Consider the following 23,338-nt stretch of genomic DNA (forward strand, 5'->3'; position numbering starts at 1 on the left):
GAGAAATGCCCAAGCCAGCCTCTCCATCTTAGGGAGGAGGCCTTGTTGGGAAACGGAGCCTTCTGCATACTCGGGGATTTTGGGTTCCTGGGTTCCTTGACAGGGATATTTAGGGTTTGTTTTGTGTGTATGTATGCTTGTCTGTATACCTATGCTTAACAACTGAAAGTGGGCAAATCAGAGGTTATTTGGACCTTACCCACCTCCTACCAAGGCAAATCTTCAAGTGCAAGATTTTCTCCACAAATTTGGTTTCTGTGCAGCTTCATGGGAACCCTCAAAAAGAATGTATGTGCTTCATTTCATACCTTTGGTTGTAACTGGTCAGTAATAGCTGCAGTGTAATTTTGTTCAAATAGTTTGGTTAAAATCGATTTGTTTAAAAAACTGTTAAAGTGAGCATTTGGGGGCAAACTGGTTTGACAATGCCCCATTCATAATTAGGTGGACTTGCTCCTACTTGTACGGGGTACAATTAACTGTCTTTGATTTCAACAGTTAAGCTGTCTTTTTAGTGCCTCGGGCACTTTTTGAGTAGAAATTCTCCAGAACCTCTCTTTTTTTCCTCTCTCAATTTTGCAAGTTGGGAACAAACTCTAATTCCTGGCTCATTACCAATAGAATCTATTACCCATCTGGAGATTGACAAATAATGTTTTTCTAAGGCAGGGCATAGTTTTATAATAAGTGATTTAGTCCGTTTTTGACTGATGCTACTGTTCATTGTTTGTTTTCCACGGACTCAGAAAATATGCAGATTAGCACAAAGAACAGAAACTCTCCCTAATTCTTTAGGCCCTCTGCAGCCCCCACTCCAACCTGTGCTCTTTAAAAGACTCCTTGTCGCCACCACTTTCCAAGAAATCAAAATTTAAGAAAAACCCATCTCCACCCAGATATTTCTAAAACACGATCTCTAACCCAGCTAAAGAGGCTAGACACATTTTATTAGTCATTTCTATAGTTATTTATCCAAAAAATGTTTTACAGATTTGGTTGAAGATAGCTCATGATGAGTGTGCAAGATTATCTTACCGTGGTACGTAGTAATCCTGGTTACAAGTGTCTTGGTTCCCCTCTCCCCACCCCCAGCATCTTACTCTCAGGATTTCTCTGGACCAGTAATACACCCCCTCTTTCCCATTCTCTAGTGTGGCTCCTGCTCCCTTGAATGAAAGGCAGCTCCAACTAAAGGAGCTAGAATATGCCCAGCAACCAATGCTGGGGACTATTGAGACCATTGTTTGCTCCCAGCACTGTGGAGCCAGGTCTCATTTTACAGCACAGTGTGTTCTAGGAATTCCACTTCATCAGTACAACAGACCTTCTCTCATGCTTCCCTATTTTCCCCATTTGCCGCTGTCACAGGCAGCGCCACACAGTCCTGCAGCAAGCAATTATAATTCACTTCTCTCCAAGGCTCCGCTCTCCCCCATTTGCAAGGGACCACAAGGCATCAGCTGCCATGGTAAATAGACGCTAATGACACTGAGCGTGATCAGCCCAAGCAGTGGCTGTGACGGTGTGTTTAAGATTTCATCCCTTTGAGGGACTGAAGTTGGAGTTTAGAGATGGGTCTCCCTGCAGTGGTTACGCTGAGGTTTCTAAGAAATGCAGCGAAAATGTCAAGCGCTTAAAGATAAATGAGGTGATTGTGTTTCAAGTGAACATATTAATTCAGGTTTCCCAATATAGTCACCCAAAATAGGCCTGACACAAAGTTATAGAATGTGTTATGTGAATATACAATATGTACTTAATTTTTTAATCTACAGTTTTCAAAGCAGTTTGCAAATTAGTCGTACTGTACCCATTTTCCAAATGGAGAAGTATCCTCTGGTGACTCCCAAGCATTCCTGGGAATGATGAATGCTCTCCCGAGTACAGCCAACTCCTCCTGGACCCTCGTCTGTGTAAGGAGATGCCTTCCCCTGGAAACAGGATCTACAGCATGGCTGATGTATCCCTACCTCTGATCCACAGAAAATTTTACATTTACTTTTTAACTTTCTAGTATATTTTGGCAATCATTGAATGAAAATGTTTTCATTTTTCTCCCATCTGGCAACATGCGGCACCACTTATGAAATAGTTTTCTGCTGGATTTGAAAACTGCCCCATTAATGACATTTCCTGTAAATAAGTGTGAGTGATCCCCCCCACCCCAATTTTAGAAGGTTTGGAGGGAACTCAATCTGTATGCAGGTTCGGCGGACACGTGTGATTTCCCCTCCCAGTAGAGAGGGTGCAGCGTCAGCCTCCGCCCAGGACCGACTCACCTGACTTGCTCCATGGCCTCCAGCCACTGTGCTGAGTGGGGAAGAGCATCATCCTGACGAGCCCAACCTCAGAGGATTTCATTTAGTACCAAATTACTAAATTGACCCAGAAGGTGACCAAGTAATTAGGGCAAGGCTTTTCAGAGCTCTTTCGTATGTACTGTCCTGTTCTCATAATGTGGTACAGCACCAGTCTTTGCTCTGGTTTGGAAAAAAGAGAAGAAACATGCCCCCCCCCCCTTGAATTAAAAGATAGTCAGTATAAAGTTATGTATCTTATCCTTTGCCCAAATATGGAGCTTTGTAATTTTCAGCTTGGCAAACTAAAACATGTGAAAAAGGACAGTTGGCTAAAAATCCTTTTTTTTTTTTTTTTAAAGAAATGTGAACCTCAGAGGAAGCCTTAGGCCATAGATACGGTCATATTACACATTCTGGGAAATTTTAAATTGTAGGAACAAAGACCATGGCTTACCTTACAGTGCTCTCCAGGTGAATCAGTCACTCTCTGACGGGTGTCAGTGACATTTGGTGGGCAGTGGTTGGCATGCCTCCGTTTTTTGTTGTCACCATTTCCTCAGGTTAATGTAGATAATTGAGTCAGGCTCTATAGCCTGGATCCTGTGACAGACTCTCAGGAGAGTCTTTGTGGCAAACATCAGGCAGGTATTTTTAAAGCCTTACCCTAGCTGTCAGAAGGTTGATGGCTCCTGATGTTTTAAACTGTCAGCCCAGGCATTCTAATTCCTTAGTGGATTATTGATGATGTTGTTGTAGCATGTCTGTGTTTAATTGCAAACAGGAAACTGATAGAGCAACCTGGTTGTGATTATATCCTCTGAGATACCCATTCTATATGAATTCAATAATCCGGTCAAAAGTTAGGGACGGGAGGGAAACAGCTTCAGCAAATACAATTCTGTGCACACTGCAGAAGGCTGGGGCCTGGGTTCAAATCCAGAGTTCACCACTTACTAGCTGTGCGACCTCAGCCAACTCCCTGTGCCTCAGTTTCCTCTCTCTAAAATGGAACTGTTATAGTGTCTGCCTCCCGGGGTTGCTGTGATGATTGCATTTGTCAATATGTGTAAATTGCTTTATGGACCTGTTCTACAGTAAGGACTAAATCCATGTTTCCTATTTTTACATTTTCTCCCCCTCCCCCCAAATCTTCTATTCATATAAGCATGCTGATGAGGCATAAGCTATAGTGTGTGTGTGTGTGTGTGTGTGTGTGTGTGCGCGTGTGCGTGTGCACACTAGAGAATATCATGCAGACTTGGTTCTCCACTTGAACTGTAACATGGGCAAATTTGGCTTTTGTTGCCTACTTGGTCCATTTTGACACCTTTGGTACACCCAAAGCCCCTGCTCTGTCACTTCTTCCTCCATCCTACCGCTTCCGATTTTTCCCCCCATGCCCTCTTTGGTCATGGCCTGTATCTCATCTAAGTGATGCTTTACGAATTCCCTAGTGCCACTTACTTTTGATGTCCCCAAGAATACAGACTATATACACTGACCTTCTTGGCATGGTTACTTGCTGGATAAGTTAATGGATGCTAATATTTAAAAACAGAGCTAATAACCCAAGGCTTTTGACAAGGTTGGATCCCTGTACTAAAGGGTGAGAACTGAAGCTATTTGGGAAACTGGGTTGCCAAAACCCCACCATATCAGAATCTCCAGGGTTGAGGCCTAGGGATCTGTAGGAATCAAATGTCCTTTAGGTGAATGTGATGGTCAGTCTAATTCTGGAAGCCTCTGGTTTAATTACTCGTTCTGAGAATAACATTCCTCATGTGTGAGATGCTTAGAGAGCCAAGCTTTTCTCCCAAGCCTTTGGTGCAGACCGAGTGATGTCCTGTCTGCGCTCACACTGTGTGAAGCTGCAGGGAAACGTAAGGCGCTGCTCCTACTGTGGAAACAGAGCCGCGGGGCGCTGTGAGAGGTCGTGGGGCCGCAGGGCCCGAGGTGTCCTCTGGCCTGTGCTGAAAGGGCCTTGGGAAGCTGGTCCCGGGCGAACATCTCTGTCCCTTCACCTTTGCTTCGGCGGTGATTCAGTAAAGCCAGTTCAAGGCCAGGTGTCAGGCCCGCCTGATGTGGGGCTCTGGGTATCACTAAGTAGTGTTAACATTAGCACTTTTAGAGTATTATTTCACAGACCCGGTTTCAAATTCAGGAACTAAAAGGTGGAGTGATGGTGTCAGGTAACCTCAGAGAGGATCATTCTCTTAGTAATCTCTCCTTTCTTAAAATAATCCAGACAGTGCTGACAATGTGAAATTCATGACGAACTTTCAGGAGGTATCAGTAGATGTATTTATTTTCCTTTAAAAATAAAACCAAGGAGGCTTAGAAATAGTCATAAAAGGAAATATTATGGAAATTAACGACCTGAAATAATTGAGGGATATTTATAAAATTATGCTTTAAAATGACAATGGCTTACAATGTCTCTAAAAAAAAAAATAAACTCTTTAACCACCGACCCCTTTCCATTCAAACCCTAAAGGGATGCAATTCCGTATTTTCTATTTGTACAAGGTTAGGATCCATCCCTGACTTAACCATGATCTTAAGATGCCCCTTGAGAAGGCTCAGGAGCAATGGAACCAGTCACAGACAATAGAGCATGTGTTGTCACCAGCCCCCAAAGTAGCACAGCCCTTTGGCAGAGAGGTGTTTGTATAATAATGGTGCATGAATACTCGCTGAGCATTCTAATTATTGTTTTTATACTATTAACAATTCTGAAAAATTATAATTTAATGATATGGGGGAAACTCGCGTGAATTTTGCATAAACGGTATACTGCATTTCCCCCTTACTAGAAAAGTACCCACGTGGCACATTCTGTTAACAATAATTGGATATTTATGCCTCATTAGAAGGGTGTAATTTCTCACTTATAAATAAAATCACTTCTTTTCATGTCTCCAGTTTCCATCTCTGTTTACATTTTGTTTCTCTGGTCCCTGTTGGCATAGGTGAAAAGAAAATTCCTCATTCCCAATCAGAGGATGGGCAGCAGTGAGTCAGTCACTGAGGGCTACAGCCAGAGCTATCCGCATGCTGTCTCCCTATCCTTTTCCTCTCCTCACGAGGGATTCATGGTAGTCTAGTCTTCTCTAGAAGATAAACATAATCATCTAGAGCCTTCGGCTTACTTCTCTTCAGGCTTTAGCCTCTGAATTCTGTTCTAGAATCTGAGATCTTCATATGCTATGGGATGATACAAAACAGAATTCATTCCATTATTAAGGCTAACCTTTCAGACTTCAAGAGAAATTTGTATTTCTTGATTCAGCCCTTCAAATGGTAGAGGCTTATAAAGCAGCTCTTAGTAGGTTCTTGGCTATATTAATGGAATTTAGTATGTGATTCTTTTTCCCCCCCTAATTTTCAGAGACACCTAAGAGATGATTTATCAGGTCCATTTTGTTGTTTGTTTATAGTGATTTTGATTTTTAGTTGATTCATTGAGAGCCTGAACTGGAAAGTGCTCGTTTGGTCTTCCCGTCGGCTAGCACTGAGAACCTTTAAATTAGTGGTTTAGATACTGTATCTACAAGATCATACTTTAGTTGATTGTACACCTCTTTGTAGATGTGAAATTGCAGACAGGGAAGGTGGGGCCTGTCCCATTATTCCTTTAGTTTTCAAGGCAGCATTCATGTAAGAACAGAGTTTAAAAGGTTTTTGTATCTTGACAAAACCCTTTTCATTATCGATTATGGTTTAAGGAGTGGAATTGTGCAGAGCAGTACTGTTTTAAGGTGAATTGAAATCATACAGGCAAAGAGAATAAAGTTGTCTTCTTATATCTTCTGTTGACTTGGTATAAGCTGTTGGCCTGCCCGTTTGCTCCCTGGCCTCAGTTTTCCATCAAAAAGGAGATTTTTGGTAAGATCTTAAAACCCTCCACCTGAAGAAGCTATAGCAATGAAAAATGTATTATTTAAGCACAACAATAGCTTTTGCGTGGCACACACCATTACATTTATAGACTATAAATTGAAAAGAGTCTTGAATGTAACACGAATACTGGGAGGCTTGTTTTATCATTGTTGACCATCAAAATCTCAGAGAAGTATTGGCAGGTCATGAGACCCTCCAGAACCTGCTTTCAAAGTTGTCTGTATAAAATGACATGCAGTTTCTGTCCTCCACAGCAAGAGCTTGAAACTTTCCTCCATACTCCCCAAAGCAAGTTTTCTGCTGTAAGGGTAACAAGAAATGTGATATTCACGGAAACGTACCATGAGCTTCGAGAACCACTGCTGAGCCAGCTTGGACATGGCAGTTAAGTAGACAGCATCAGGAGTGTACCAGTCCTCCCTGGAAGCAAAAATTAAGGTCCATAAATCAAATCTCAAGTATGGAAAAGAAAGAAAGAAAAGAAAGCTGTCAAGAAGGGTGAAGGCATTGTAACTAGCCCTCACTGTTCTGCAGTGTCCAGCTATGTTGATACCCAGAGCTTTGGAAACAGTTCAAGACCCATCAACCTCAAACTAGACAATTAAGTTCCAGGGCTACCAGACGTCCCCGTCTGCAGGTGTGAATGTAAGTGATAGGGTAGATGGTCTAACGCAATAACCATGATAGCGATGGGGCCAGAGTTTCCCCGAATAAAGGCCTGTCCAGGGATAAGGTTCAGTACTTTTGGAGATGGCATTAATTCGCAGCCCCTAACAGCACTTTAGCGGCTCTCAAACAGTAGCTGACATACTGCAAGCTTCTGCGTAAGATATACTTTAATTAATAGTGCCGGTCATGTTCCCTCCCTATTTGCAGAATGCTTTACATTCACGGGTGTTGACTCAAGGGATCATTCAGCTTCTTTTATTAAGTACCAGATGTATAGCAATTTACATCATTGGATTTTCTGCTCTGGTTTAGATCCAAAGACGTTATTAGCCAGACTTAATGCTTGTTTCTTAGTAATACTGTTATGAAATAAAAGCTTCTGTTGTAGAAGCTTCCTTAATAGACAAAACAAAGGCTTTTTCTTAATCAGTACATTACTTAAGAGATAGCAACAGTCAAGTAATGAGAAAAACTGCCCTTTAAAACACAGCCCTTTTTACCTTAAGAATATATAATATAGAAACTATATATAATATAAAAACTACTAATTTCTGATAATACACACACACTCCAAATTTGCTGGCATTTTATGAGTTAATTCTTAGGAGTTAATTACATGTATTTGAATATTGAAAAATAAACAAATTAGTGTAAATATATCTAGAGGGTTTGGCCCACGCCTTGGCTTGGAATCCAATTTAGATGATCTGGAAGAAAAGGATCAAAGCAAATATTTCCATGAAGTTGAATATGAGGTTTTTCAGCAACATCAATACTATACCTTTTTAGGATACTCAGTACACATGCCCAGGAATTACCTACCATTTCTTTAACTCCACTAGAATAAAAATGATAGGTGGTGTTATTTTTTTGTTTTGTTTTTTGGTTTTGGGCTTTTTTTAGGCTAATAGGTTTTTTAAATCCTTTTCAAGTTTTCCTGGAGTGGCAGGAAAAATTGATTCAAAGGCAAAGAGTGAACAGGATGACTAAATGGAAATCAGGCAACAAGCCTAAGGAAAAAAATAGGTTTAGAACTGAAAATAAATTGGACATGTAACACCTCTCCATTCTGTTCCCTTTTCTTTTTGTTTTTCATGAGAATCTATATTTATGGAAAAGTCATTTGATTGCTTATCAGGCTGAAGCTTGTGTTTGCTCAGACTTGTGATAATGAGTAACAAAAAGAGGTAGGAATGGCTAACGTGCAAGGAGGAGACCGAAGCAGGGAAAATGGGTGGGCTCAGGGGACATTCCGGATCTGAGTTTCGAAAGCTCTACATTCCCCATAGTGTTGTTACGTTAATTGGAGGGGGGTTCAGACAAGGATCCGTGTAATGAGTATGGGGTCTTTCCAGGCAGGCTCCAGGGAAGAGTTCCCAGTAATTACCTGGTTACATTCTCATCCGGTGGACCAGTGATCTAATGCCTCGCTCCCAGAAGTATGGCCCACCAACCAGCAGCATTAGCGTCATCTGGGAGCTTATTAGAAATGCAGATGCCCAGGCCCCACGCCAGACTGACTGGAGGCGATTTTGCATTTTAAAAAGGTGATTGGTGTACATATGGACATGAGATATGAAGACACACATAGAGTGTGGGATGCAAAAATGGGGTTGTTTTCGAAAAAGGAGGAACCAACTATTTTTAGATAGCTAGCTAACTCCATTGTAGGGATGCGATGGTACTTGTTGGCAGTTTATCCCTGAAGATGTAAAGCAATTCAGACTGTGTCAGGGAAGTGATAACCTGGACCCTCATGTGACTTAGCCTGCGGTGTCACGGGGAACCCAGTATTTTCCTAACAGCCTCAAGTCCACGTGGGCAAATGGAGCAGAGGTAAGACAGGTGGGTGATAACAAGAGTGACAGTAATAATCTCAGTGGCCTTTAGGATTATGGCTATGGTCTGGTTTCAGAGCTTTGACTCCGGTAAACCAAGACTCTGTCCTTGGTTTCTAGCACATACTTGTGATTGAAATGATTTATCATTTTATTAAAGCTTCTTAAATGCTTTATAGCCCTTTAAAAACAATCTTAATCATCATAACAGCCTGGTGAGATAGCATGGTACTGTGTTCCCCTGATTCTAAAAGGCAGATGAGGATTTCTGCCATCGCCCCTGAGGATCTGATGGACAGCAGAACTGAATGGGGCCATGAAGATGGCAGGATGAAAAGACACTCCTCTTGACAGCAGATTGCTGCCACATCTGAGTGGCATTTCCAAGCCCATGTGGAAAGACTTGCTCAGCCAGTGTCTCCAGTTACGCACTCTGGGCTGCCATTTTCCAGCACAACCAAGCAGTATGTGACTAAGGTAACGTGTGAATAAGCCTTCCCATACTGTGTTTCCTCGAAAATGAGACCTAGCTGGACCATCAACTCTAATGCATCGTTTGGAGCAAAAATTAATATATTGTAGTAAAGTAAGACTGGGTCTTATATTAATTTTTGCTCCAAACGACGCATTAGAACTGATGATCCGGCTAGGTCTTATTTTCGGGGAAACAGGGTAGTTTCCTGTAACGGTGGAGGGTGAGGCTGCAGATAAACCCTCTGCCATCTCACCTTTTTATGCCAAAGTCTAAAAGCAATAAATACGACCTAGAGAAACAATGACTAGAAATGGTGACATCACAGAAATTACAAGTCTGTTTTTGTCTTTGTTACATTTTAATTCAATAATGATCTCAGTCCTGTTTGGCAGGCAGAATCCAATCTGAGAGTCATGGGAGGCCTCTTCTGAGAAATACACAAGGAAGGAAACTGCAAAGGAGATTGTGCCTGCCCCAGGCTCAGAAAAGAGGATTGGGAAGGAGATTCCTCAGTAATCCCAGAAACCAACTCTGTTAGGGAAGGGCCACCCATTCTGACAGCAGTGGAAGGCGTGCCTTCAACAGTAATAAACCAGAAGTGGAAATACCTTACTGAAAGGACTATAGACCCTTGCCAGCTTTTCCAGTACATAAGTTATTTCCTGGAAACATTAGGGACCAAAGATAGTTCTTTTTTTCCTGTTTCTACCAAGGTTCATTTAATCTTCATGGGAAAGGCAGCAGAGAACACTGACTGCAATACAATCAAAGACCCAGCAAATGTTATTTTAAGAGCTGCCCCAAAGATGAAAGAATTTAATGAAGAAGTAAAGGAGAAGAGCGAACCTACGAAGTCCACCACGAGAGTGGAAAGGGCGAGTTTGGGCATGAATGGAACCACCCTAGAGCCTTGATGAGAAGCACTGGGGCTGGACCACATTCCCTAAATACCCTGCCATATCATATTGTCCCATTTACTTTTCTTTCTCTTCTTTCAGCACAAACTCATGTCAGCCTGTGGGAGGGGTATTTCTGCTACCTAATCTGGGTTACACAGACCTGCGAGGTCCGAGGTCCGGAAACTAGGCAGATTATAATCCTTTGGAGAAGATGTAACAGTTACCACATGTTGATCAATCCTGCCCACTGTGAATTAAAAAAATGATATTCTTGGCCTTATTTAAAACTGTAACAAGTCTACAAGTTAAAGATAAACTTTTTTTATATTAGCAGGTATTTCTATATAGCTTAGGTTTCAAGAGTAATGAGAATTATTCAGGAAGACAGGAGTATTTGCAGCAGAAACTAGACCAAGAGAAAAACAAAAGATTTAGACGCATGTGCAGTTTTGAAGACTACCTCAGAAAAGGTAGGAGTACAGGGGTCTCAGGTGATAGAGAACCTCTCCTGAACTGGGTCGTTTTGTTCATGTGCAACATGGGCGGGAGTGGGGTGGGGTGGGGGGCTTAACTGAACCAAGGAGTCGTGTGTTTTCAAAAAAAAAAAATACGTAAAATTTAGTCAGTTAAGAAATAGAAAGGCAGCACTTCTCTGACTTAAAGGAATTCAGTTATAGTCATAACAGAAAAACCAATCATCATCCCATAATTGAAAGATGAAATTAACATCATCTTGAAATAGAAAAGCTAGTAATTTCTGAACTTAGGAAGGGGAAACACCTTACACTTTATGATATGCTGCTTGGGCTTTGTGAGTATTCAAATAGACCTACAGTCACAGAATTTTAAGTGTCACAAATGGGAAATGATGCTGTCTCCAAAATCACAGACACCACCAGGGAAAGGGTTCAAGTGGCACTGAAGCAGCCACCTCTGGAAGACAAGAAAGTGGTTGCCAGTCAAGGGAAATGAAGACATAGAGAATTAACAAGTTGTCCTGAATAGATGACACTCTACTGCCCATGCTTTTTGCTCATTGTACCAATTCAGCGACAGACACTTCCTGTTTCTCCAAGCATGACACGGGAAACAGCTTTATTCATAGTTTAAAATAATGATAATCCCCACAAGTTCTGCCCTGATCTACAAGTATCTGCAACTGGTCCAGCTTCACTTTCAAAGAAATCCACATTCTTTTGGAATCTTAATGGAGTGTGATAGTTTGCCTTTTTATTTGTAGATTTATTTATTTAGTTAGTTTCTTTGATACACTAGATGTATGGACCCGTTTTGCTTTTTTAAAATTTCTTGTAGTCTAAGGTAAATAAGACAACAAAATTTTCCTGAACCATAATAATGAAAGATAAAGAGACACTCAGGGCTCTTTAAAATGCTATCAAAAGTGGTACATGTAGGTAAAGAGGTTGGAGAGGGGTCTCCTGGGAGGAAATAAAACACAATAGAGCAATGAAGAGAAAAAAAGGGCAAATGCTGAGTGGCCTTTAGAAGATACTGTATTTCCCAAAGCAGTGTCCAGATCTCTGACTGATATAAATACCACAATATTGGTCAGTTCTGGTAGCAGCTTCAGTGCGTAGTTCCTAGACCTTTCCACGATTTGGTTAGCAAATACCAACTGTACAGGTTATAAGAAATTATGATTTCATACGCCCTATCCAAGTCTTAAAAATCTTACACCAACTCGTGTAACTCAAATGAAGAGGGGATATAAAGAGACTCTTCATTTTTGATGGCTCTCCAGAGTGCCCTCCCAGCAGCAGGAACGGAATCCTCGGAAAACTCGGAGAAGAAAATGAATTGGCAGGCACCAATGCATTTGTTTACCAAGATACGACATGTGCTTCTGTAGATGAGACTTCTTAACTGGATAAATAAAGCATCTTCAAGAACTTAAGGTTTTCTTCTGCCCTAAATGTTACCAAGTTCACGCTATTAATTAGCATCTGAACTTGTGAGCTTGGGACTGACAAAATGAACTTGTGTGGGTGGCCTCTTAGCACCAAACAGGCACAGTAATTAACCCTTTACGTAGTCATGTCAGTCTGGGGTTGTTGCCTTGAAAAATATTGCCTTCAACTGTCCCTGAATGCTAGCTATCATTTAAAGAATAAATAATAATAGTTTTGGAGACTCTACCTTCCCCCTCCCCCCCACCCAATAGACATGATAGGACTTCTGAAAACACACACAACAGGTTTAGATCAAAGACTTGTGGCATTAATTTAAATTCTGATTTTGAACATTGAAAATGCACTGTCACTGTGATCATCACTAATTAGCATTTTGTGTAGCCAGGCCAGCCTGTGATTCAACTCTTTTTCTGTTTACTCTCCACCCCACCCCCCACCATCCTCACTGGTCCGTATGAATGTTATCAGGCATTTGCAGCCTGACAAAGACATGATCCAGATTTGCCTCCTTTATTTTGCCACAATTAGTATCAAGTGGGGCCGAACAACCTCCACTGTAAGTCATTTACCTTGTCGTTACCATAATCATTAATATCATGATTGTGAGTTTTATTGTCGGGATGAATCGAGGGCTGTGACATCAGTTCAGCGATGCTAATGGAAAATATTCTTTACACAAAGACTTTTTCCTGTCTGCGTTCAGCCATGCAGAAATAAACCGTCATCTAAGAGCCAAAAGATGCTGATCTGAACTAGAAGTTGTTGGCTCGTATCGGTGCCAGTCCGATGAGAGTAAACTGCTAAGGAAGACACAAGTGAAAAATGATAGCTTGGGCCAACTTTCTTTCTCTTTTCCTCCCTCCTGAAATTAGGTATGTAACCCATGCACATGCATACACACAACGTCAGTCTGTGAAATAAAAGGGATGCATGATTACAAGCAAACAGGGAGTCTTGGGGCAAAACTCTAGTGCAACTTCATGCCCCATCCCCTTATCTTGACAAATCATGGTTCTGATAGTAAAAGGTAAAGTGACCCGGGCAAATGATGGGGAGTTCGCTTCTTCTCAATGTCAGAGTATGACAAGGGTCAGCCCCTTCCAGTAGAAGTGACTTGAGACAGAAGCTATAGCCAGAAATCAAGGATTCCTGTGAACACCTGAAGCAGGAGTTATCCAGGGATAAAGACCTCCAACATGGTGGCGACAAAACAAAGGTGGGGAGAGAAAATGGCCCCCGTGTGGCCATTTTGATGAGTAATGATGACAGAGTCCAGTTTGGCCTGCATTTACCATAACGCTTTTTCTAATCACCTACTTTAAAAGTGGTATTTTAAATGATTGTGAATCGAAAGCATGATAATGGATACTTTTCCCAATTAAAAAAATTCACCTAATATACTATATACATCTTAGTTACAATAACTGTGTGCCCTGAAAACAAGGAGTATTTGAATCTTATGTCATATCTCAAGAGAATATCAGACTAAGCATATAAAAAAATAGACCATTTACCTTACCAAAAAGTTACAGTGTAAGAAAAGGAGTCTTATAAAAATACAGTTTAGCATAAGAAAATGAATAAGATGAAATGAACTTATAATTGAGGAAGACTTTAACACAACAAACAATGAGATCAGAAAATTCTCAAGAACATTCACCACACTAAAAAGTAACCTGACAAAGCAATATAGTGCATTCTATATCTAGTGTTAAAGATACACAAAACAATTGATGTGACTGATGACCTAAGTAATTAAAATTTTATGTAAAAATCAAGAGGTTAAGAAAGTCTAGGACAGAAGTAAAATAACTAAAATGCAAAGAATCTAGACGTCAAAGGCCTGTAAATAACTTAATCTGAGCATCTACCACTGATGGAAATGGTGTTAACAATTCTAGTAGTGAAAATCAAGTTATGGAAGGAAACTCATCAGTTATTTTAGGTTTATGTGTGATTTGAGGGGAATTAATCAGGCACAAGTTAAAGAAAGGCAACACATGTCAGCATTAGAGGAATTATTAAGATGTGCAGCGATGAAAGGTACACAGTTACCATATTAGAATATTGGGCACCATTTCTTTGGAGTACAACCTAGGATGCGGAAGGCAGCTTTGCACATGACCTAGCACAGCTGCCGGGGCAAGACAGGTCTTACAAGTAAGGACTACCAACGATTTGTTCTGTTCTCAGATTGCAAAACAGAATGCATTTCATAGCATGTCAGACTATGTGCATACTCAGTAGACTACAGATCTTTACCAGCCTTACAATTAGGAATATATGACATATATTCCAGGAAGGAAACCAAAAACTACAAAAGCAACCTCCTATCGCCTCTAGCTTTAGAAAGAACTACCACATAAAGATTGCCCAGATCATCACAGCTAAAACCCCTTTGTAAAAAGTTGTCTTGTGCAGAAGAAAGAAATGCTATTTGTTCCCTCTTCCAGAGGTGGGCGCACTGGGTTGTGGTGCATAAGGGTAAAGTGTAGATGTAAAAATTGCACCTTATATACAGACATGCACTGCTTAATGATGGGGATACGTTTTGAGAAATGCGTCGGTTGGAGATTTCGTCATTGCGCAGACATCATAGAGCACACTTACACACACCTAGATGGCACAGCCTACTTCACACCTAGGTTAGGTGGTATACCACCATCTTTTATGTATGTGGCCTGTCCTTGACCAAAACATTGTTATGTGGCTATACAATGAAGAAAAATTTGCTTGCAGAACACACAACTGAAAATGTTAGTTTCTTAGTTGCTATGAATGACTTCCATCATAAAATACTGGCAACTCCAAGATTAATATAAGTACATGAGAAGCAGCTATTAAGTAGTATATTCTAATACGTATATATATATATATAGCATATAGAATAGGGTAAATAACGGACAAAAACATCACAAACTGTTATCGAAAGCAAAAACACATCTGACAACACTAACTGAAATTCTGTTCCTGTGAACAGAACTACCCTGAGAACTCAGGTAAAACGAGAGTGCTAGAAGGACTTTGGAAAACATGGACTAGGAAGGACCTGAAAGGGATTCATTATGCCAGCCTTCTGGGTGGTTCCACCTGCTGGAGGCTGACATCTCAGGACAGGACAGGGCATTGCATCCTGGTCATCCAATTAATTACTTGAGGACACCCACCCATCATCGGGGAAAAAACCTGAACTGCCTAGCAATGTTATTTTGAGGTAGGTAAAATGATCTTAAAGAATCAACAAATGCCTGTTACTAACATTGGAAAAAGCAAACTCAAACCACTGAGCCCAAGCAGATGGATAAGAGGTATAATACCTATTCATGTCTGAAGACAGCAGACTGTTATTGCTACCAAGAATTTGGCCTAAATTCTTAAGAGCAGATAAAAGAATTAAACAGTTCACTTATGTGACCTGACTGCATTTATTCCCCATATACTTAGTCATATATCTTTGTGGTTATTTATTATATCCTGTTACTATTTTTTTTTCTTCTTTTCAAAACGTATTAAAATTCCTGCGGTAAGAATAGCACTACTGCTATACTGATAGCAAGTTATGGTAACCAACATTTACTTAGTGATTGCTACTCTTTCACTTAATTTATGCAGCAACTCTAAAGGCACCCTTTACTATTTTCCCCATTTTTTAGTTAAATCAGTTGCGATTCTCAATAGTAAAGGAATTTTTCCCTATGTCACAAAACTGGACAACAACAGTCCTGGGGATTCAAGCCCAGACTGGACTGATGGCAAAAGCCGTGCTCTGGTCTCCCTGACCCTAAACACTGTCTCGCATGCAGGGCAGTATGGAAGCACCAAGATATCCTCCTTGAAGGTGGTTAAGAACTTCTTTATTTGGGAAGTATCTGTGTGTCTTTCTCCAGAAGAACAGGCTGCTTCTCTGCAGATGGAGGTAGTGGACTGAATGTTCTCCTAGCTCTGTGATTCTGGTTTCTATTACCGCCCTAGCAAGAAATATATGTATTATGAATAGTACATGCTGTAGTTTCCTATGGACAGATCTCTGGGAGTGTGTGTGTGTGTGTGTGTGTGTGTGTGTGTGTGTGTGTGTGTGTGTGTGTGTGTGTTGGAGGGGAGGTGCAGGGGTTGTTGCCAAAAAATTTCCATCAAAAACACACGAGTCAAAACACTTACCTTCTAACTGCTGTTGGACTGCTTCTAGCTAGGTAGGCTTTCTAAATTCCAAGCTGCTCTTATTATGGACTTGATTTTAAGGAACACCTATTCTTTTTTTTCACACATGCTAATACATTGTCCCTCTTGCCTCTCCTAATAGCCCATGAGTCTTAAATTTGGAGCCAGAAAAGTACTGCCTTTGTAAAGCACAAAAGAACACCAGTTTTGTGGGTTTTTTTTTTTTTTTAATCACACGAGGTCTGAATAAAAAGCTCCTCGACCATTCACAGGCTGCTTGCATTGTGCAGCTGTTCCCGGACTGCTGAGAACCTCTCCTTGCTCCCCGTCGCTGACAATGCAGTACCTGAAGGAGAAACACTGCACACGGAGCTTATGTGGGAGTTGGAAGACCTGGGATTTTTGCCAGTGTCCTCTCTGAAAGACTGGGGGCCTTTTTTCTCGGTCAAACCCTGATAAGCATATTGCAGTTAGTTGTTTTTTGTTGACTGCCTGCCAGTGCTTGTTTCACAATTTTATTGCAATGATGTCTTCCCAACATGCTGGCACTTAGGGACTTTTTTCCTTTCCTGTTTTGGTCCCACCAACGTGAAATGTACAGTGAGACTTTGATTGGTCATAGTCCACTCCCAGTTAGTAAGGCGTCACTGTGTGGACTGAGTTCCCAGGGCTCTGGCTCCCCAGGACAATGTCTCTTTCTTCACCAAGCTGATGGTGAATATCTGGTCAGCCTCATCTATTTAAAACCAGCCAAGCAGGAATCCTAGTGCTGGGAGAGGATTCTTTTGTTTGTTTGTAAGTAAACAATGGACTCCCGCTCTTCCTAACTAAAATTAAATTCTAATCACTCTTAAAATAATACCAAAGAACTAATCTAATTGCAATAGGAGGGCAGAGGGAGGTGGCGGCAAATTTACTGGTGTTGGTTGCTGCTTCACCACTCTGTTTAAAGTGTTTTCTAAGTGACGATTCTAGAGAACTTTTTTTCTATCCAGAGGAAATTATTTTGTTCCTTACAGGTAGATAGAGCCGAGTGAACTAAAAGCCAGGTGGGCATCATTACGTGAAATCATTTTCTTTTGGGTAAATAGGATTGAGTTATTTTGTGGCGGGCATTTAAATTTTTTTTTTTTTTAGTATTTTTAAAACTGCCTAAAAACAAAAAGGCTATGCAAAATTACTAGCATGATCTTCTTGCTTTACAATGACATAGAGACCCTTGCTTTACATAGTCTCAGTACAGGAAGATCTGTATTGAGGAAACACTAAGGGAGTGGGCGTAATGTTTTACAAAATCATTTACAGGAGTCTCTGAAGCAGAAGCTCCATGCCTGTAGTTATAACGTGACCTATTTAAATGCTGAACGTTTGTTGAAAGGTGCTGCATATTTCCAACTTCTCCCTCAGCTCAGCACGAGCCCTTCTGGAAAGAACAGGACGTCACCGTAACTGGGGACGCTTCAGAGCTCCATCTGAACCCCAGCCAATGGTCTGTTACTTATTATCTCCCTCAGGTTGACAGTAGCCTTCTTTCCTGCGGTTTCCATTTCCATCTGATACTGGAAACATCATCAACCCAATTTTCTCGCATTTCTGACTGAATACAAGGTCAGTATAATTGTGATATTACCTCAATCACAGTTTCTATCAGTTCAAAATCCAAAGTCCACACGCCTGTCAAGAAACTCCTGCTGCTCACAACCTACTTATGTCACCATGCCTTTTGCTTATCACTGCAATTTCGATTCATCTCCACCCAAATCCTTCCTGTCTTCTGCCCCCTCACCACGGTAAAGCCAGCTTTGTGTGCATGCAGGCTTGCACTTCTGCGTTCCACGTGTGACGCAGCTTCCCTGTTTCTTCCCAGGTCAGTGACCTTAGGACTTGGGGGAGTTTCCGCCTCCCTGGCTGGGTAAAATTACCCCCAAGGTCAAAATCACTTCTCCTTTGCACTCTGTACTCCTCAACTGTGCTAATTCTGTGCCATCACCGAGGCCACCCTCCTCTTTCAGGCCACCCTCGTCACCACTCTGAACACAATGTCTGTGGTTTGCTTTAGACCCTCATTTCTATAAAAAGATGTATACTTGTCCTATGCTAAGTGCTTTTCTCCTCCAGGCTGAGTGGCCTGATTTACATACATGTAGGGGTGAGTAAGGCATTTCAAATGCTAGAAAGCTTAAAATGTGAATTTCCTCATTTGTTCTCTATTGAGTAATATCTCTGGTTAGGTTTCGGTAGTCCTAGAAAGACCTTCTGTTGTAAAAACATAAAGTCTTCATTTATCCATTCAGTCATACAGTAACTATGTGTCTGATACAGGACTCGGCATTGGGTGTCTAGTAGTGAATAAAAAGGACATAATCCAAGGATTCAGGGGCTCACAGCCTAGTGGAGGCAAAAGATAATTCAACCAGTAAGCACATTTCCCACTACAACTTTTTGTCTCTAACCTGAAGAGAAAGGACATGGTGACATGAAAAACAAGATCTCTGGTGAGGAGGGGGTGTCGGGAACCCACATACAAGGTCGGACAGTTAAGATGGCAAACCTGTTGCAACGATGTTGCTCACCTTTTTTTGATATCAGAAGGATTATTCATTACGAATTTGTACCAACTGGACAAACAGTTAACCAAGTTTACTATTTGGAAGTGCTGGAAAGGCTGCGTGAAAAAGTTAGACGACCTGAACTTTTCACCAACAATTCATGGCTCCTGCATCACGACAATGCACCAGCTCACACGGCACTGTCTGTGAGGGAGTTTTTTAGCCAGTAAACAAGTAACTGTATTGGAACAACCTCCCTACTCATTGGCCCCCAATGACTTCTTTCTTTACCCAAAGATAAAGGAAGTATTGAAAGGACATTTTGATGACATTCAGGACATCAAGTGTAATTTGACAACAGCTCTGATGGCCAATCCAGAAAGAGTTCCAAAATTGCTTTGAAGGGTGGTGTTAGTGCATAGCTGGTGTCAGTGCATAGCTTCCCAAGGGGAGTACTTTGAAGGTGACCATAGTGATATTCAGCAATGAAATACGTAGCACTTTTTCTAGGATGAGTTCACAAACTTAATTGTCAGACCTCATACATAGATGGTCTGGTCACAGCAGGTCTCTCTAAGGAAGTAGCATCTGAACTAATAAGACCTGCAGGAGGAGGAGGAGCCAGCCAGGGGAAGGGCTGTCTCCTTAGAGGGAACCTCCAGGCAAGGAGCTCTAGGGTATTTGAGGACCCAAGGACAGTCTAGCTGGAATGTGGTGAAGGAGGGAGCAGGGTTCTCAGGAGCTGAGCTTGCAGGGCTGTGGGCCGTTTATGGAAGTCTGCATGCTGTTCCAAGAGCCAAGGGAAGCAGTGAAGGGGAGTGACAAGATCTGATTTATGCTCTCTACACGTGAAGTTCAGCAAAACAGTGGCAGCAGAGATGGAGAGAAGGGAAGGAATTTTCACTTTTTAGGAAGCATCAACAGGGCTTGCTGAGATAAAGCCATTAGATTTGATCACTAGTCATTGATGTGCTTTGTGAGAGCAGTGTTGGTGGACTTACAGGAGAAGGGAAACATAGCTGTGGAGTGGATGGAGGTTTAGGAAGTAAATGTAGCTCGTGGCTGTGCTAACCTTGTAAGGTGTTAGGTAATGACGGAAGGACTTAGCCTTCGGGGAAGAAGGGTGGGGAGAAAGGTTTGTTTGGAGAAGGGAGACTGGCCTGTTTATGGGCATGTCAGTGGGTAGGGCAGGGAGGGAATGAAACTACCAGAGAAGGGGCAACGAGATGGGTACCCTCTGGGGAGGTTGGAGAAAATAATCCCGAACACAGATGAAGGAGGCGTGAGCTCCGGACACAGGTGGAGCATGGAGGGAGTGAAGCCTGAAGGTGGAGGAAGGCAAGGTGAAGGCTGATGAGGGGCTCCTGGCCTTTGTTTCATCCACCAGGTAGGAAAGGAGGCCTCTGTCTAGAGAAGGGAGAGAGGTTTTGGAGAGAGTAGTAAGGCTTTGGAATCCTAGCTGCCTCATCAATCCAGAGGGGCTGCTTTCGAGCAAGAGAAAGGGCTGAAGAGCAGTTAGCAGCTTTGCTGAATTTGTTTCGAAGCCCTTCCAAACAGCTAAGTACAATTTTCCCCAGCACTGCTGCTTCACTCCAGAGAAAAATGTGCTGATGTACTTTGGAAAGATTTTCAATAACACGGGCTTTCTAAACAACTTTCAGTTGAACCAGGACATTATTCAACCAGAACCCCCCTCCCCCAAGTATTCCAGTTAGTCCAAGTTTTACTGAAACATGTCAGCGCTGAGAAATGCAGAAGGCAGCTAAGTAGGATAGGCTAAAAGGCATCAGGAATCCCACATCTGTGCACAGAACAATGGCAGGTCTCAGAGGCTCACCGTTTCCAACCTGCCATGGCAAATGCATAGCAGTCCCGTGGGTTAAAAAAAGGAAAAACAAAGAAGGAAATCCGCAGCACAGAGTAGAAAGGCAGTGCATTCACAGTATTCCAAGGCACGTGTGTGTTTATTTACTTGTACAAGGCATTTTGAAATGTTCACTTGGAAATTAACCAATGGCTTTGCAAAGTTTGAATGAACAGTTAAAGGAACTCAAATGGCCAAACCTGTACCAAATAGGTGCATTATAGGAGTTATGTAAAAACAATCCTGTAAGAATGTGTGGGGTGCATACACACACAGGGCCAAGCTAAGGTATGTGAGCTGTTGGCAGAGGGCATGGAGAAACCTGATCCTGCACTTTGTAAATTATAAACTGTTTACACCTGTCATCTGTGTCTGGGTCTCAGCTAATGACACTTTTAACAATTGGCTTATGTGTGAGCGAGTGCTAAGATCTGGGCTTTCAAAGCAACCACATGCAAAGGCACTGCTGTTGATGCCCTCTGAAGTCTACAGGAAAATAACCAGCACAGTGCCAAAGTTGTGAGTGAGGACTTCTGCTGCTAGGTTTAGGGTATTTTTAGAAGGGTGGCCCTTGAAAATGTCTCCAGTGGAACAACAAGGCCTTTACAAGGTAAATGGGGCCTGGCCATGCCATTATACCATCCAGAGGGAACCAAATGCCTGGGAGACACTAGGTCCCCCAGTTCTCCAAACAGGAAGAGCCAATTGGAAAAGGCAAGATTTATTATATCGTATTAGAGTCACTGAGTCATGTCCACCTGGCCCACACAATTGTGACAGGAACTCTGTTCTTTTTAAAACTTTATTCCCCCATTTCCCCACTCCAGGCCCTCCCCATCCTTACCCCCCACCCCCAACCTCTAGTCCTATGTCCTGCATGTAGGCACTTATTAAATGTTTAGCGAATTTAAGATTTAGGAAATGACTGTGATCAGAGGGCCGTGTACATAGTAGTTAAGGTTGTGGGCTTTGGAGCCAGCTTGGCCAGGTATCAAATCCATACTGCCCCACTTAACTAGTGTGTGACCTTAGGAAGTCTCCTCACCTGTAAAATGGGGATAATAATAGGATGTATCTCAGTGTGTTGTGAAGATTAAATGAGTCATTATACACAGAGAGACAGATCTGAGCTTGGAGCTTGGTAAACACACAATAAAATGTTATTATTTTGCAAAAATAAATTACTCTTGGGCAAAGGGAGCCCTTTTGAAAATACATCACCTAAAATAAAGGCAAGCAGGTATTTTTGGTCACCGGTTAAAAAAGATTCTACTACAAGTTTTGCATTTTCAGTAGCCTGTTTTTAAAACTAAAAAGTAAAAATTTTAGATTAATATGGGTTTTTACTTTTCAGAAGTCCAAAGGATCGTTAATAAAACTGTATGCAATTTTATTTTTAAAAAATCAGTATGAATCGCTTTTAAAGAAATTAAGTTAAGCTTCTAAAATATTTTTTCCTCTTTAAAAAAACAGAACAGATTCTGTTGCTTTTTTGGAAAGATCCACATCTGGGATGCCAAATTTCAGCCTTAATACCACATGGAACAGCTGAGTTATAATTTTTTAACCTCCCAGAACACACAGACTTCTGATGGGAACGCGGGAAAGGACATTTATCTTTTCAGCTGCATGAAAATGAAACCCATAATATTTTAGTGACTAAAAGAAAAATACATATTAAAAATTAAGACCATGTGTAACAGGGAGTGTCTATATAGCTACAATACTGGAACTTGTACAATCACCTACTGTACAGATTATGTCCTTTACCAATTACTGGAAGCAATAGTGCCTTTTACATTAGAATGAAAGTAAGGTAAACAGTGGTGATTTTCAACGACACTTAAGATTTACTAGATTTCATTCAAATAGATATATATGCAGCCATACTAAATTCTAACCACCTTCTGATGAGGAAAACAAAACACAGCACTCACAAAAACGTGGGGGGTGGGGGGGAGGGAATACTGATTAAAATTGCTCACTTAATTCCTAGTTGTAGACCATACAGTAGCTCTTATAGCTGTGTCTAAAGACACTACAATAACTGGTTGAAATATAAAATATTTCGTTAATCATTATTTATACTAGGTTCTTTATCCACACTGACCAGATTCTTGTTGTCCCGTGTTAATGCCCAAGGTTAAGAACGCCCTTAGGCACTGTATGAGTCCACCCAGTACCAGCACAGCCTTGGCTGATTATTATGCCAGTTTCATAATCAGAATCCATTAGTTCATTTAACACAGTCGGAGAAAAACTCATTTGTCTCCTTCAGCGTGTTTCACAAAGTGACACAGGGTCAGGCATTATCTGGTGCAGGGGGACAGTGAAATTAAAGTCCCTTGGTACCAGCCATTCACAGCAGTCGCAGGGATGATTATCAGGTTGGATATAATTATAGAGTCACCACAATCCCCCACAATACACTGGCTATCTGCCTAGCACAAAGATTTGGATCCTTAATTTGTTGTGGGCCAGAATACGCGCATCTATGAAGTAGCCATGCATTTTTGTGTACCATCGATTACAACTTGGATAGGCAACTGCTGCCATTTGCGTTTTGGAGGCTTGGCAGCTATTAAGCGACTAAGCCTAGTTTTTGGACAGAAAGATAGGACGCAGGTCTTCAGAAAGGCTTTTAGTGGCAGAATGATGACACCTCTGCCAGGATCCTATCACAGGCTCATTAGCTGAGTGGATATTTGAGCCTAGTCAGTTTCAAAGATATACTCATACAAAGTCATCTGCTTCA

At 41.5% G+C, this 23,338-nt stretch overlaps 1 protein-coding gene across 3 annotated transcripts in view; it reads left to right on the top strand.

The window, feature by feature from the left end:
• The window catches only part of SEMA6A (semaphorin 6A), a 124,428-nt gene that overhangs the window by 18,960 nt on the left and 82,130 nt on the right, over positions 1-23,338 (top strand). The gene's annotated exons all lie outside the window — the stretch shown is intronic.

This window comes from Rhinolophus hipposideros, assembly GCF_964194185.1.
Source record: "Rhinolophus hipposideros genome assembly, chromosome: 7".
Classification (NCBI taxonomy): domain Eukaryota; kingdom Metazoa; phylum Chordata; class Mammalia; order Chiroptera; family Rhinolophidae; genus Rhinolophus; species Rhinolophus hipposideros.